This window comes from Triticum urartu, chromosome 2A, assembly GCF_056163025.1.
Source record: "Triticum urartu cultivar PI428250 chromosome 2A, HENAU_Tu73, whole genome shotgun sequence".
Taxonomy (NCBI): Eukaryota; Viridiplantae; Streptophyta; class Magnoliopsida; order Poales; family Poaceae; genus Triticum; species Triticum urartu.
This window is the reverse complement of record NC_141874.1, coordinates 123,188,062-123,205,961: the sequence shown is the minus strand read 5'-3', so window position 1 is coordinate 123,205,961 and position 17,900 is coordinate 123,188,062. Positions and strand designations below refer to the sequence as shown.

At 44.3% G+C, this 17,900-nt stretch overlaps 1 pseudogene; it reads left to right on the top strand.

The window, feature by feature from the left end:
• Window positions 1–17,900, top strand: part of LOC147984230 (putative serpin-Z8) — a 183,731-nt pseudogene that overhangs the window by 152,345 nt on the left and 13,486 nt on the right.

Sequence of the window (17,900 nt, the reverse complement as noted above, 5' to 3'; positions counted from 1 at the left end):
TCTATGGCTAGTAAAAGAGTTTATAAACCATAGACAAGTTGGAATACAGTAGGTTTAACACCAATATAAATCAAGAATGAGTTCATTACAGTACCTTGAAGTGGTGTTTTGTTTTCTTTCGCTAACGGAGCTCACGAGATTTTCTATTTTGAGTTTTGTGTTGTGAAGTTTTCAAGTTTTGGGTAAAGATTTGATGGATTATGGAACAAGGAGTGGCAAGATCCAAAGCTTGGGGATTCACATGGCAACCCAAGGTAAAATTCAAGGACACCAAAAATCCTAAGCTTGGGGATGCCCCGGAAGGCATCTCCTCTTTCGTCTTCGTCTATCGGTAACTTTACTTGGAGCTATATTTTTATTCACCACATGATATGTGTTTTGCATGGAGCGTCTTGTATGATTTGAGTCTTTGCTTTTTAGTTTACCAAAATCATCCTTGCTATACACACCTTTTGAGAGAGACTCACATGATTGGGAATTTATTAGAATACTCTATGTGCTTCACTTATATCTTTTGAGCTATATAGTTTTTGCTCTAGTGCTTCACTTATACCTTTTAGAGCACGGCGGTGGTTTTATTTCATAGAAATAATTGTTCTCTCATGCTTCATTATATTATTTTGAGAGTCCTTTAGAACAACCTGGCAATAATAAAAACTTTCATACAAGTGCATTGAATACTATGAGAAGTTTGATACTTGATAATTGTTTTGAGATATGGAGATGGTGATATTAGAGTCATGCTAGTTGAGTAGTTGTGAATTTGAGAAATACTTGCATTAAAGTTTGTGATTCCCATAGCATGCACATATGGTGAACCGTTATGTGATGAGGTCGGAGCATGATTTATTTATTTATTGATTGTCTTCCTTATGAGTGGCGGTCGGGGACAAGCGATGGTCTTTTCCTACCAATCTATCCCCTAGGAGCATGCGTGTAATACTTTGCTTTGATAACTTGTAGATTTTTGCAATAAGTATGTGAGTTCTTTATGACTAATGTTGAGTCCATGGATTATACGCACTCTCACCCTTCCACCATTGCTAGCCTCTCTAGTATCGCGCAACTTTCGCTGGTACCATAAACCCACCATATACCTTCCTCAAAACAACCACCATACCTACCTATTATGGCATTTCCATAGCCATTCCGAGATATATTGCCATGCAACTTTCCATCGTTCCGTTATTATGACACGCTTCATCATTGTCATATTGCTTGCATGATCATGTAGTTGACATCGTATTTGTGGCAAAGCCACCATTCATCATTTTCATACATGTCACTCATGCATCATTGCACATCCCTATACACCGCCGGAGGCATTCACATAGAGTCATATTTTGTTCTAAGTAAGGAGTTGTAATTCTTGAGTTGTAAGTAAATAAAGTGTGATGATCATCATTATTAGAGCATTGTCCCAAGTGAGGAAAGGATGATGGAGACTATGATTCCCCCACAAGTAGGGATGAGACTCCGAACGAAAAAAAGGAGAAAAGAGGCCAAAAAAGAAAAAGAAAAGGAAAGAAGGCCCAAAAAATGAGAGAAAAAGAGATAAGGGACAATGTTACTATCCTTTTTCCACACTTGTGCTTCAAAGTAGCACCATGTTCTTCATATAGAGAGTCTCCAGTGATATCATTTTCATATACTAGTGGGAATTTTTCATTATAGAACTTGGCTTGTATATTCCAATGATGGGCTTCCTCAAAATGCTCTGAGTCTTCGTGAGCAAGCAAGTTGGATGCACACCGTTGAGCTTTCATATACTTATAGCTCTAGTGCATCCGTTGCATGGCAATCCCTACTCACTCACATTGATATCTATTGATAGGCATCTCCATAGCCCGTTGATACGCCTAGTTGATGTGAGACTATCTTCTCCTTTTTGTCTTCTCCACAACCACCATTCTATTCCACCATAGTGCTATATCCATGGCTCACGCTCATGTATCGCGTAAAGATTGAAAAAGTTTGAGAACATCAAAATTATGAAACAATTTCTTGGCTTGTCATCGGGGTTGTGCATGATTTAAATATTTTGTGTGGTGAAGATAAAGCATAGCCAGCCTATATGATTTTGTAGGGATAACTTTCGTTGGCCATTGAGGGAGTCCTGGATTAGGGGGTATCCGAACAGCCAAACTATATCCTTTGGCCGGACTGTTGGACTATGAAGATACAAGATTGAAGACTTCGTCCCGTGTTCGGATGGGACTCTCCTTGGCGTGGAAGGCAAGCTTGGCAATACGGATATGTAGATCTCCTTCCTTGTAACCGACTCTGTGTAACCCTAGCCCCCTCCGGTGTCTATATAAACCGGAGGGTTTTAGTCCCTATGACAACAACAATCATACCATAGGCTAGCTTCTAGGGTTTAGCCTCTCTGATCTCGTGGTAGATCAACTCTTGTACTACTCATATTATCAAGAACAATCAAGCAGGACGTAGGGTTTTACCACCATCAAGAGGGCCCGAACCTGGGTAAACATCGTGTCCCCTGCCTCCTGTTACCATCTGCCTAGACGCATAGTTCGGGACCCCCTACCCGAGATCCGCCGGTTTTGACACCGACATTGGTGCTTTCATTGAGAGTTCCTCTGTGTCATCATCGTTAGGCTTGATGGCTCCTTCAATCATCGATAGTGATGCAGTCCAAGGTGAGACTTTTCTCCTGGGACGGATCTTTGTATTCGGTGGCTTCGCACTGCGGGCCAACTCGCTTGGCCATCTAGAGCAGATCAAGAGCTACGCCCCAGGCCATCAGGTCAGATTTGGAAACTTGAACTACACAGCCGACATCCACAGAGACTTGATCTTCGACGGATTCGAGCCCTTGCCAAGTGCACCGCACGGTCACGATGAGCATGATTTAGCTCTACCATCGGACAGTGTTCGGGAGATCGCACCGGCGACCGCTCCGACCCTCAATTCGGAGCCAATTGCGCCATCCGGGGACGGGTGGATAGACCCCGCCACAGAGGCCGCATTCTCATCGGCGATCGAGCCGAGTATCGACCTTACCATTCACGAGAGCCGTGACGCCAAACTGCCGGATTCTTCCCCGGCCACGGACTCCGAACCGCCTGCGCCCGTGCCTGTCAAATCCAACTGGGCGCCGATCATGGAGTTCACCTCCGCAGATATTTTTCAGCACTCGCCCTTTGGCAACATACTGAACTCATTAAGGTCTCTCTCCCTGTCAGGAGAGTCCTGGCCGAACTATGTCCGGCGGGATTGGGATGCGGATGACGCCCACCCACCACCCACTTAGTAGCCACTGTCGACGATTTGACCGACATGCTCGACTTCGACTCCGAAGGCATCGACGGTATGGACGACGATGCAGGAGACGAACATGAACCACTGCCCACAGGGCACTGGACGCCCACTTCATCATATGATGTATACATGGTGGACACACCCAAAGAAAACGACGACGAGGAACGGAAGGATGCAGCGAAGGGTTGTTCCCTCGAGAAGCAGTCAAAGCGGCGACGTAAGCGCCGCTCCAAATCCCGCCTCGGCAGAAACAGTGATCATATAGACCCAGCGATAGAGCAGGGTGAGCCAGCGGACGACAAACACGGCATTGAACCATCGTCCGACCACGGCAACACGAAGAATCAAGACGAACAACCCGACTCTGTCGAAGATAACAGTCCGGACGACGTCACACCGGACAGGCACCCAGAGCAACAGAATACCCATCAAAGGCTTGTTGCCACTGCGACGAGTCTGAAAAAGTAGAAGCAAAGGCTCAGGGCTGCACAAGACTCACTCAGAATTAGATGGAGTGAAGTACAAAACACTGCAGCAAAGTACGGCGGTAGTCGCCACACAAAGAGCTACCCGAAGTGAAAGCTGCTACCTGAATTCGATGAGGAGGCCTTAGATCCCCTGCAATCAAAAAACAAAACAGCCATCCGGTTGGATAGACGACCTCGTGGCCAACATAGAGTGGCAAATGACGCCACACACAAGCCAGTACGTGACCCACGTGAGGGCTCGCATCAAAAGGACGGCGCAACCAGATCCATATACGGGCCAAGCAAGCGCGCTCCAGCACGCAATGCAACACAACTAAAATCCGAACACCATGCTACACCCAAATACAGGGGTGCCGCACACCCCCTATGTTTCACCGATGAGGTGCTGGACCATGAATTTCCAGAGGGATTCAAACCCGTAAACATAGAGGCGTACGACGGAACGACAGACCCTGGGGTCTGGATTGAGGACTACATCCTCCATATCCACATGGCTCGAGGAGACGATCTCCATGCCATTAAGTACTTACCCCTCAAGCTTAAAGGGCCAGCTCGGCACTGGCTTAAAAGCCTCCCTGAAAACTCCATTGGAAGCTGGGAAGAACTCAAGGATGCTTTTCGGGCAAATTTTCAAGGGACCTATGTCCGACCACCGGATGCAGACGATTTAAGTCATATAACTCAACAGCCCGGAGAGTCAGCCCGAAAGCTTTGGAACAGGTTTCTCACAAAAAAGAACCAAATAGTCGACTATCCGGACGCTTTCAAACATAGCGTTCGAGACTGAAAGTGCGTTATATCGACTAGAGGGGGTGAATAGGCGATTTTTATGAAATTCTTCACTGAGGAATTTGCCGGTGAGGAAATTCCTTAGCAAAGAACTACTAGCAACAGAATAAATACTCAAAAGTAAACATAACAGAATACAAGCATAGTCATCATGATGAAATGAAGACAGGCACAGAGTACAGGAAGCGTAATCACAGGATAACACAGGATGAAGACAAACAGACTGAAGAAATTGAACTGAGGAAATTGAGAAAGTCTTCAATCAAAGTCTTCAAACACAGATATGAACAAACACACAACACAGTTATGAGGAAATGAAAGAGTTGAGGGAATAGAACCAGTAAGCTTGGTGAAGACAATGATTTGGTAGACCAGTTCCAACTGCTGTCTCAGTTGTACGTCTGGTTGGAGCGGCTGAGTATTTAAACTCGAGGACACACAGTCCCAGACACCCAGTCCTGAACACGTAGCTCAGGACACCCAGTCCTCACCGTATTCTCCTTGAACTAAGGTCACACAGACCTCGTCCAATCACTCGTGGTAAGTCTTCAGATGACTTCCAAACCTTCACAAACTTGGTCACTCGGCGATCCACAATTCCTCTTGGATGCTCTAGACCATGACGCCTAACCGTCTGGAAGAAGCACAGTCTTCAAAGGTAACAAGCGTCGGATCCACGCAGGATCAATCTCTTCAGTGATGCTCAATCACTTGGGGTTTGTAGGTGTTTGGGTTTTTGGTTTTTCCTCACTTGATGATTTTCGCTCAAAGTCCTCAGAGGATGGGTTGCTCTCAAATGACAAGTGTCAGTTTATCTCGGAGCAGCCGACCAGCTAGTGGTTGTAGGGGGCGGCTATTTATAGCCTAGGGAGCAGCCCGACATGATAAGACATAAATGCCCTTCAATGATATGACCGTTAGGTGGATAGATATTTTGGGACAGCTGGCACATAGCACAGCAACGGTCGGAATTTTGAGTAGCAAAATCCTCAGGGCTATCATGTTCCTCACTGTGTAGGAAATCCACACTGGCGAATTCCTAACTCCTCAGTCAGAACAAATTCCTCAGAGACCAGAAGAACTTCGTCTCTGTCACTGAAGAAATTGACTGAACTGTATGAGATTTCCAATGGCTTCACTTGAAGGGATTGGTAGGTGTAGGATTTTGAGTTAAGCATCACATGGAAATTTTTCCTTAGTATTTCCTCGACCCCCTTTAACAGTACGGTGTTTCCTATGACTCAAGAAAGAGAAAATGAAACTATGAGCACAAAAGTCTTCACGCTTCATGTTCCTCGAATGAATACCAAGTCTTCACGGTCACACCATTTTCTTCACTTTCAAAGTCTTCAGAAAGTCTTCAGAATACCCAAGTCTTCAGACGAAGAACTTCATTTTTAGGGGTCGACTTTCTCTGTAAATATCAAACTCCTCATAGACTTATAGACCTGTGTACACTCATAAACACATTAGTCCCTTAACCTATAAGTCTTCAATACACTAAAATCAGTAAGGGGCACTAGATGCACTTACAATCTCCCCCTTTTTGGTGATTGATGACAATATAGGTTAAGTTTTCAACGGGGATAAACATATGAAGTGTAACTACTAATATTGAGGAATTTGATTGCAAGATATAGAAGAACTCCCCCTGAAGATGTGCATAGTGAGGAATTTGCTTTTGAAGCAATGCACACTTGAAGAGTTGAATCTTGGAGATCTCCCCCTATATCTTGTAATTCATACACGCATTTGATATATAACAGTGAAGAATTTGAAAATGCATGATGAAATATGGTGACTGATGTAATTCAGCATGCGTGCAATAATATTAACGAGGAATAAGCATGCAAAAAAACGTATCAAGAGTATCAGAGCACCATCGGGTTTAAGTTTACAACTCGATCCAATAAAGTCGTAGAAGAATGAGAGTTGTAACTTAACAAAAGATGCCCATATAGAAAGACCCGCTTGAAGACTAACTCAAACTTCTCCCCCTTTGTCATCAAATGACCAAAAGGAACGAATATGAGGACTAACGCCCCTGAAGAATATCAAGTCAATGAAGGAGCGCCAGCGTTGTTGGGGTCGTTTGTTGTAGTAGGGCCTGCCACAGTGTCGTCCAAGTCTTCATTTTCATCAGTGTCGCACGATGAAGAATATGAGCTGGCCACCAGAGAAGGAACCTTGACCTTCTTGAATTTCTTTGGTGGAGGTGCAGACCAGTCAAAATCTTCTTTGAGACCCATGTTCTTCAGATCTTCTTCACCATACAGATGTGACAGGATTGCCCAGGTGCGACCGAAGACTTGATGGAGGTAGTAGTGGTTTTTCTTCATTGCATTGTGTGTGGCAGTCATGTTGTGAAGAAGTGAACCAAACTAACGCTTAACCCATTTGTGATTTCGATCCACCTTCTGGTGAAGACTAAGCAGAAGTTCACGGTCAGTCATCACGCGCGGACCAATGGCTTGAGGAGTGGACTTGGGTGCATTGGCAGAGTCATGTGTGGCAGAGTCATCATTGGTGGAATAAGATGCAGCTTTGCAAAACTGACCATCCAATGGATGAATGCCTTCATCTATTACAGCTGGTGCCTTGCCCTTTCAATCAACTAAGGAATATGTCTGCTTGAGGACTTCAATTGGGGGCAAGTAGTTGAGGTGATTCTGGAAATCAGCTTTGTAGTTGAGTGAAGACCTTTTCCTGAGGAATCTCATAATCCAAGGTGCATAAGGCTTCAGCTCAAACGGACAGTGCAACATTGGCCATAGTCCTCATGAAGAAATCGTGATAATTGACAGGAATGCCATGAACGATGTTGAATACCAGATTCTTCATGATGCCAACAATTTCCTCATCAGACGAGTCGTGGCCTTTTGATAGGACTGATTGTCCTCGTAAGAATATGATAGACAGTTCTGGGCACGTACAGCAATTCCTTCACGAGGAATTTGGTTCTTGGTGCCTAACCTGGCTTCAAAGGTTTCATCAGCACCTGCATGTAATGATGTGTGAGCTCAGGTTCACTGTAGATGCAGCGAGCTTCTTCAAGGGGAGGACTGAGTGGTAGAGCACGAAGCAATTCAGAGGCTGGTGCAGTGTAGTGAGTGTTTTCAAACATCCAGTCCAACACCCAGGAATTCACATCTTCAGCATCTCCAGTGATGTGCAGCGTTGCATAGAATTGAAGAATCAGTTCTTCATTCCAATCGCAGATGTCAGAGCAAAAGTTTAGCAGTCCAGCATCGTGAAGAACACTGAGGACTGGTGCGAAGAACGGCAGAGATTCCATATCCACGTGAGGAATATGCTCATGGTAGAAGATCTTCTCCTTGTTGAACAGCACTGAGGAATAGAAATTGGCTTGACTAGCAGTCCAGAAATGCCTCTTCCTAATGCGAGCAGAGTTATATGGGTTGTAATCTTTGAAGAATATGTGCTCACCGAAGAAATCATCAGCCTTGAACTTTTGCTTGCGTAAGAATGGGTCCTTTGGCTTCGGTAGAGGAGTGTTAGTCAGTTGCATCACAACCTCAGGAATCTCAATCGCAGGTTCTTCAGGCTGAGGAATTTCTAGTTCCTCCTCAGTGACAGTCTGTGTCGTTGGTTGTTCAGCAGCATCAATTTCTTCAGCGCTAGTAGCTGGAATTTCCTCATGGACAGATGCAGTGGGATGAGTTTCTTCAGAGCCCATATGTACAGTTTGTGTGGGGGACTGAGGAATTTGTTGTAGAGGGGTGAACATTGGTGAGTTTGGATGCTGACTTTCCCAGAATTCATCACTGATTACGGGTGTGGAGCAGCCAATGTCCACATCTTCATCTTCCATTTCTTCAACGCCAGCCTCTTCAGCTGTGAACTGAGGCATAGGCGAGGAGATGATAGGTGTTGAAGGGATCGCATCCACTTCAATTTCTTCATCCAACGGTTCAGATGAAGCAGCAGAAGGAGTCTCTTCATCAGATCTTCTAGGGACCACATATTCTTCATCAAAAGGAACAAGGTCCTTTGATGGCCTGGTTGAGATGGCAACAGCATCAATCGGATTTGCAAATGAACTTGTCATAGGCTTCATTTTCTTTGGAGCTAAAGAATCTGAAGCAGCTGATGCTTTCCTTTTCTTCACTGCAGCACGCTCTACAGCCTTGGTCTTCTTCACATCCGATGCAGATGGAAGGATTGGAGTTGAAGTTGGTGCAGGAGCAGCTGAGGAATCTGGTTGATTTTCTTCAGGCACAACTGATGCAGTTGCCCTGAGTTCTTCAGTTTCTTCAGGCGGACCACTAGTGGGTGCCCTGGCAATTTCTTCTGTGGCTGGAATGCAGTCATCAGCCCTGGAACTCACATTTTCTTCAGCAGCCTAATTGTCATCAGCGGTGCTCGCATTTTCTTCAGTAGGTTGAGCAGATGCTTCAGCCTAAGGAATTTCCTGTTGCATTGGGGCTGCAACATTGAAAGTGAAGTTATCCGCAAGTTTTACAAAATGAACCTTGGCTCCAAGCCAATCAGCACGATATGCGTCAAACTCATCACTGAGTTTCTTAATCTCAGTCTGAATAGTGACAAGTTCTTCAGTTGTCATAGAGACAACGTTTTTCTTCAGATAGCGCTCTTTCTTGTACTGCGCTTTCTTAATCTGCCTGGCCTTCTCAAATTTCCACTTTTCTTCTTGAATGAAGTGGGTCAGCATGTGACTCTGGCCAGGAGTCAGCTTGAAGTCAGGCAAGGGAGTGTTGGGGTCCTTGTGCCAGACATCAATGTAGTCGAGGATCAACTTGGGATCCAAAAGCAGTGGCACCTCTGGTCCTTTGGCTCTAGCGGCCCTGACTTGCCTGTCTCTGATGATTTTTGCAAGTTCATCATCATCAGCTTCGTCTTCTTCAGACGGTACTTGGAAAGTGACTTGTTTCTTTTGAGGACTTGGGCGAGGACCTCGTCCAGCAGTGGCCTTTGTCTTCAGCAGTGAGGGGCCAACTGAGGAACTTGGTGCAGCTGAGGAACTAGCTGAGACACCTAAGGCAATGGAGATGCCTGCAGTCCTTTGGCACGAGGCGAGATGCACAGGTGCTGAGGATTTAGTCGGAACAGCTGAGGGCTTTGGCGGAGGAGCTGAGGACTTTGGAGGAACAGGAGCAGCATGAGGAATTGGCCGTGAGGGCTTTGAGGATTCTGGTCGTGAGGGCATTGCTGAGGAACTTGGCCTTGAGGGCATTGTTGGTGAAGCACTTGGCTTGCGTGCAGGCTTCTTTGACATAGCCTTCTTTGGCTTGACAGTAGAGGCAGCAGCAGCAGCAGAGTCTTCATTGAATTTCCTCACTGCTTCTCTGGCTTGCTTAGCCAACTTGGCTTGGCGCTTGGCCCATTCATCAGGATAGTCCTCACCGCGCTTGAGGCTGGTGGGATCAGCAATTTGGCCAGGTGCCAATGGAGGTCTTGGGCATGGAGGATTGAGTGCGAATTTCTTCATGTACTTAGGAGTGACATATCTGTATTCCCTCCACTCTCTAGCCCATCTCCTCTCTATCTTCTGAATGCGCACTTTGCGCTCATTCTTGGTTTCCTCAGTAGGTGTGCAGTACCCAGCATATATTTCATCAGGGATCTTAAACGTTGTATTTACCTCAGGCCTCTTTCCTCCCTTCTGTGGCTTCTTACCGTCAGCCATTTTCTTCGGTTGAGGAATTTGAACAATTGAATTCTCTGAAGAAGTATGCAACTTTTCTTCGAGGAACGTTGCAAATGAGTTAAGTTGATGAGAACCTAGTGATTCAACAGCTGACATGTGTACCTGTGAACAGAGTATAGTTGCGAGGAATTTGGAGAGGTCAAATGCGTTCTTAGAAGGTTTTGTAAAAAGAACAAGTTAGAGGAATTTGACCAGGTGAGTCTTGAAGAATTTCACTAAGCGTTCTTTTTCTTAGGTTCCAGAGATGTGTAGATTAAAAATCCACACATTTGAGGAATCTTGAAGAAAAACATGGCTTAGAGAAGCGAATCAAGAACAGATGACTTGTGAGGTGTTTAGTGTGTGAATCTATGAAGAAAAACACCTTTGAAGATTTTGAAGATAATCATTCGAATCAACGAGGGTAGTAAAAGAAACTTTTAATTACCCTGGATGAAGAATACGACGAACTGGAGTGAGGAGATGTGAAGTTCGTCCGTGCAGATCTTCCACGCCCTAACTTGGCGGAGGAAGACGGCTACGGCGGCGGCGGAGTGAAGATTTCCACGGTCGGCGCGAGTACGTCGGCGACGAGGTCGAGGCAGTGAAGCTCTTCCTCACCGGCGGCGATGAAGTAGCGGCGGTGCTAGGGTTTGAGAAGCTTGAGCTAGAGAGAGATCAAGCGGAGTAAAAGAAGTGAGGAAGGGAAGGAGGGGTATTTATAGCCACGGTGAAAAACTGCTCGCCCGAAGAAATTGGATGAACATGCCCCTGACCCTTCTCATTCGCATGACATGTTTCACCCACGTAGTGAGAGGTGGAGATCGTGTTAGATCGTGGGTGAGTGGATAAGTATATCGTGGGATGCGGAACGGTTTGAGCGGCAAAGCCGAAAATTTCGATAAGATAGGTTTTAAAGTTCCGTTCGCAATTTCTTCAGCTGACAAGGACACAGTGAAGATTTTGAACGAGTTTCAAATAGAACGCACATGAAGAATTTGTGAACAGATTGGGTTGAGTATAGCATAGAGGGGAAGGGTCCGATTACATTCACTTAGCAGAAAACCAACTTGAAGAAATAGCAATAAGTGAATGCTGTAGAGGACATAAACTCATATATATATATATAGCCAATGAAGAAAAACGACGGAACTAGTGAAGACTATGCAAAGTTGAAGAATATGAATAATTTGAGGAATTTCAACTTTTGGTGGTGGCGTGACCCACCGTATAAGAATGATGATTTCAGACACCGCGTACAATTATCGTAGGGTTCTGAGAATCAAATTCTTCATTAATTTCTTCACACTAAGAGTGTTATTCTTCATTGATTGAAGAAAAACATTTCTTCATGTGTTGCACATCTAAGTCATCAATTTTGCATAAGTGTTAGGATGAGTGTCCTTTTCAAAGAACATTCGAAGATTCTAGGATATTTAGCTCACACCGCAACTTGCTAAATCTCTTCTCATCCAAGGGCTTAGTGAAGATATCGGCTAGCTATTCTTCAGTCTTCACATGCTCAATAGAAATGTCGCCCTTCAACACATGATCACGAAGAAAATGATGACGAATCTGAATGTGCTTTGTCTTTGAGTGCTGAACTGGGTTGTGAGCAATCTTGATGGCACTCTCATTGTCACAGAAGAGAGGCACATTCTTCATGTTGACGCTGTAGTCCTTGAGAGTTTGCTTCATCCATAGCAATTGGGCACAGCAAGAACCAGCGACAACGTACTCAGCTTCAGCAGTAGATAGTGATACGCAGTTCTGTTTCTTCGAGGACCAATAGACCAAAGATCGTCCGAGGAAATGACATGTACCAGATGTTAACTTGCGGTCCACACGATCACCAGCATAGTCAGAGTCAGAATATCCAATGAGATCAAAAACCGAGCCCTTGGGGTACCATAATCCAAGTGTTGGTGTGTGAGCTAGATATCGAAGAATATGCTTCACAGCCTTATGGTGTGATTCCTTCGGTGTAGCTTGAAATCGGGCACACATGCAAACACTAAGCATTATATCTGGCCTAGATGCACATAAGTACAATAAAGAACCTATCATGGAGCGGTATACCTTATGATCGAAGTCAATACCATTTTCATCAGTGCACAGATGGCCATTTGTGGGCATAGGAATTTTGACGCCTTTGCAATCTTGCATGCCGAATTTCCTCAGTACATCCTTGAGGTATTTCTCCTGAGATATGAATATGCCATTGCGGTGTTGACGAATTTGAAGACCTAAGAAGAATTTCAACTCTCCCATCATAGACAGTTGATATTCTTCACTCATCATATAGGCAAATTCATCACTATAACGTTGGTCAGTACAGCCAAAGATAATATCATCAACATATATTTGACACACAAACAATTCACCATCATAAGATTTAGTGAAAAGGGTAGGGTCGAGTGAACCGGGTTTGAAGCCTTTCGTCATGAGGAATTCCTTCAAAGTATCATACCAAGCCCGTGGGGCCTGCTTGAGGCCATAGAGGGCCTTGTTGAGTCTGAAGACTTTGTCAGGATTCTTTGGATCCTCAAAACCTGGGGGTTGAGCAACATATACTTCTTCCTCAAGCTTACCATTGAGGAATGCACTTTTCACATCCATTTGATGTAAAGTGATATCATGATGGTTAGCATAAGCAAGTAATATGCGAATAGCCTCAAGTCTAGCAACAGGTGCAAAATTTTCATCGAAATCAATTCCTTTAACCTGTGTGTAGCCTTGAGCTACAAGCCGTGCCTTATTCCTCACCACAAGGCCATTTTCATCTTGCTTGTTGCGGTAGATCCACTTTGTGCCGATGATATTGTGCTTGCGAGGATCTGGACATTTGACCAGTTCCCAGACATTGTTGAGCTCGAACTGATGTAATTCTTCTTGCATGGCCTAAATCCACTCAGGCTCCAGAAATGCTTCATCTACCTTAGTGGGCTCTGTAATAGAGACAAAAGCATAGTGCCCACAAAAGTTAGACAAATGTGAAGCTTTTGAGCGTGTGAGAGGATCTGGCGCTTTGATGTCATTGATGATCTTTTCAACTTGCACTTCTTTTGCAATGCGAGGATGAGCTGGTTGCCGTTGAAGAATTTGATCAGCGTTTTCTTCAGCATCATTTTCTTCAGCATTTTCTTCAGGTGCATTAGCTCGACGTTCTTAATGTTCTGGAATGAATTCTTCAGCAGATTCTTCAGTAGGAATGACATCCTCAGTAGCCTTGAACTTGATAGTTTCCTCAGGTGCTGGTTCATCTATCACAGTAGGTAGGTGCTCTCTTTGCGAGCCATTAGTTTCATCGAACCGCACATCTACAGTTTCAACAACTTTGTGAAGAACGTTGTTGAAGACTCTGTAGGTGTGCGAGTCCTTTCCGTAACCAAGCATAAAACCTTCATGTGCTTTTGGTGCAAATTTTGAGTTGTGATGAGGATCTCTAATCCAACATTTAGCACCGAAGACTTTGAAATAACTTACATTGGGTTTCTTATCAGTGAGGAGTTCATAGGCAGTCTTTTTGAAGAATTTGTGAAGATATACTCTGTTGATGATGTGGCACGCAGTATCAATTGCCTCAGTCCAGAAACGACGAGGCGTTTTGTATTCATCAAGCATAGTGTGAGCCATCTCAGCAAGAGTCTTGTTCTTGCGCTCCACGACGCCGTTCTGCTGAGGAGTATAAGGAGCAGATAACTCATGAGTAATACCAAGTTCATCAAGATAGTCATCGAGAACAGAATTCTTGAACTTAGTGCCATTGTCACTTCTGATGTGCTTGATCTTCACACCAAATTTGGTTGAAGCCCTCGAGGAAAATCGTTTGAAGACTTCCTGCACTTCATGTTTGTAAGTAACAAGGTGTACCCATGTGTAGCGAGAATAATCATCAACAATAACAAAGCCATATTGAGATGCTTCATTTGAAATAGCAGAATAATGATTAGGACCAAAGAGATCCATGTGAAGAAATTCAAATGGGCGAGTGGTGGTCATGATAGTCTTCGCTGGATGCTTGGCCTTGGTCATCTTCCCAGCTTCATAGGCTCCGCATAGGTGATCCTTGAGGAATTTTACATTCTCGATGCCAATGACATGCTTCTTCTTCGCAAGCGTGTGCAAATTCCTCATGCCTGCATGACCAAGTCGTCGATGCCAGAGCCAGCCTTCTGAAGCTTTTGCAAGTAAGCACACGACTGGTTGTGGTCCTGTAGAGAAATCAACAATATACAGGTCTCCTCTCCTAAAGCCTTCAAAGACTTTGGAATTGTCAGCTTCCATAACCACAACACAACAGTACTTTCCAAAGACAACAACCATATCAAGATCACAAAGCATTGAGACAGACATAAGGTTGTATCCTAAGGACTCAACAAGCATGACTTTGTCCATGTGTCGATCCTTTGTAATCGCAACCTTACCTAGACCCAATACCTGACTTTTGCCTTTGTCAGCAAAGATGATATGCTTCAGATGCGACGGAGATAATGGAGCATCCATCAATAGATTCTTGTCACCAGTCATGTGGTTTGTACATCCACTATCGAGGACCCAGTCAATGGCTTTGGGTTGATCATCCTGCAGATGAATTAGTGCAGCTTACAAACTCATGTACTTCATCAGTGAAGAATATGACATCAATTCATCAGATCAATTTCATCAAGTAAAAGAACTGATAAAGCAATATGAGGACGTGAGAAATGAAAGTTCATTTCTTCATGATTAGCCTGCGTCCTATCAGGCATACTCAGGTCTCTAGAAAATTCTTCAGACGATTACGTACGTCTGGAGACCTGACCCTGCAGAAGAGATTAGTTCTTTTTCTTCACCACCCACATCTGAAGGGGTGGCAAAGAGTTCATCATTCTACGAGCTCCATACGAGAAGGATGGCATAGAAGCCAGTCCATTTCGTTTCACATAAGAGGGGTTAGAGTAAGCATAAGAGTATGCAGAGAAATTCTTCGAGGACTTATGGACATAATGATTTGAAGAATAATGCACATATCCATAATCCTTAGATCTTCCCTGCGAAACAGACGGGTTAGCACGATGATGTTCATATGAGGACTTTGATCCATATGAAGTATTTGGTCCATATGAAGAATTTGATCTGGGGTTCCTATTCTTCACAGGTGGCGTCATGATGACATTCACCTGAAGATTTTCAAGGCATCTTTTGGGAACCCAGATTTTCTTCATAGGGGAGCCGTTCCTGCAGTTAGTGCCAACATATCTAGCAAATACTTCACCATTCTGATTTTTGAATAGTTTATGGTTGGAGTCAAATGACTCGTCATCGGAACGAGGAGATTCACATGCAAATCCAGATAAGTTAGATGGATCAATTGGAGGTCCCTTTGCAGCAACCCATGTAGTTTTGGGGTACTGCTCAGGCTTCCAATATGTACCATCAGCATTGAGTTTCCTCTCAAAGGCAATACCCTCTTTCCTAGGGTTCCTGTTGAGGATCTGCTTTTTAAGCACATCACAAAGAGCCTGATGCCCTTTGAGGCTTTTGTACATGCCTATCGTGTACAATTCCTTCAGCCCTGCATCGTCAGTGATACTAGCAATGTCCTCAAATGAGGAATTAGTGATAGCAGAGGCATGTGAAGAATTTGAAACATTAGCAGCATTTGAACATTCAGGTGAAGAATTAGCAGATTCACGTTCAATGCACTTCAAGCATGGAGGAACAAATTCTTCCTGAGATGCGCTGATTTGTTGAGCAAGTAATGAATCGCGCTCCTTCTGAAGATCTTCATAACTCACTCTTAGCTTCTCAAGGTCTTGCTTTCTTTGAAGAAATTCATAAGAAAGCTTCTCATGATCAGATAAGAGAGTGTTATGTTGATCTTGAAGGGTGTCATACTTAGTATGAAGTCTCTGAAGACTTTCAGCCAAAGCTTTTGACTGATCCATTTCTTCACCCAACATATCATCGCTCTTGTTTAGCATATAGTGAACTTTTTCCAAAGCTCTTTGTTGTTTAGTGGCAAGGGAAGCAAGTTTGACATAGTTGGGTCCAAATTCATCACCAGATTCATCATCACTAGAGTCGGATAGGTAGCATTCAGTTACCTCAGCATCTTTTGCCATAAGGCATGATGCAGAAGATGATGATGCTGGTTTGAATGTCATCGCTTTGAGAGATTCCTTGAAGTCCTCAAACCAAGGATCATGACAGGTTCGATGACCTTCATAGACCTCAGAGAGACGGTCCCAGATGAGCTTCACATGATCGAGATGCATGATATTCCTGAACTGATTTTATGACAGACTGGAGCAGATGAAATCCTTCGCCGTGAGGTTGAGAAGAGTGTACTTGCGAATGTCATCAGCTTCCGCCATCTTGCACAGATCGATCAGACCAATCTCAGTGACGGTCCACAGCTCACTGTTCATAGCCATGAGGCATTTCTGCATCATGGCCTTCCACTTGGGATACTCGTGACCATCAAAGATGGGGCATGTCACTTTTGTCATACCTGTGGTCGACATAACTAAAACTCCAGGCGGTTAAACCAAAATCACACAGAACAAGGGAGTACCTTGCTTTGATACCAATTGAAAGTGTGTTATATCGACTAGAGGGGGATGAATAGGTGATTTTTATGAAATTCTTCACTGAGGAATTTGCCGGTGAGGAAATTCCTTAGCGAAGAACTACTAGTAGCGGAATAAGTACTCAAAAGTAAACATAACAGAATACAAGCATAGTCATCATGATGAAATGAAGACAGGCACAGAGTACAGGAAGCGTAATCACAGGATAACACAGGATGAAGACAAACAGACTGAAGAAATTGAATTGAGGAAATTGAGAAAGTCTTCAGTCAAAGTCTTCAAACACAGATATGAACAAACACACAACACAGTTATGAGGAAATGAAAGAGTTGAGGGAATAGAACCGGTAAGCTTGGTGAAGACAATGATTTGGTATACCAGTTCCAACTGTTGTCTTAGTTGTACGTCTGGTTGGAGTGTCTGAGTATTTAAACTCGAGGACACACAGTCCCGGACACCCAGTCCTGAACACGCAGCTCAGGACACCCAGTCCTCACCGTATTCTCCTTGAACTAAGGTCACACAAACCTCGTCCAATCACTCGTGGTAAGTCTTCAGGTGACTTCCAAACCTTCACAAACTTGGTCACTCGGCGATCCACAATTCCTCTTGGATGCTCTAGACCATGACGCCTAACCGTCTGGAAGAAGCACAGTCTTCAAAGGTAACAAGCGTCGGATCCACGCAGGATCAATCTCTTCAGTGATGCTCAATCACTTGGAGTTTGTAGGTGTTTGGGTTTTGGGTTTTTGGTTTTTCCTCACTTGATGATTTTCGCTCAAAGTCCTTAGAGGATGGGTTGCTCTCAAATGACAAGTGTCAGTTTCTCTCGAAGCAGCCAACCAGCTAGTGGTTGTAGGGGGCGGCTATTTATAGCCTAGGGAGCAGCCCGACATGATAAGACATAAATGCCCTTTAATGATATGACCGTTAGGTGGTTAGATATTTTGGGACAGCTGGCGCATAGCACAGCAATGGTCGGAATTTTGAGTAGCAAAATCCTCAGGGCTATCATGTTCCTCACTGTGTAGGAAATCCGCACTGGCAAATTCCTAACTCCTCAGTCAGAACAAATTCCTCAGAGACCAGAAGAACTT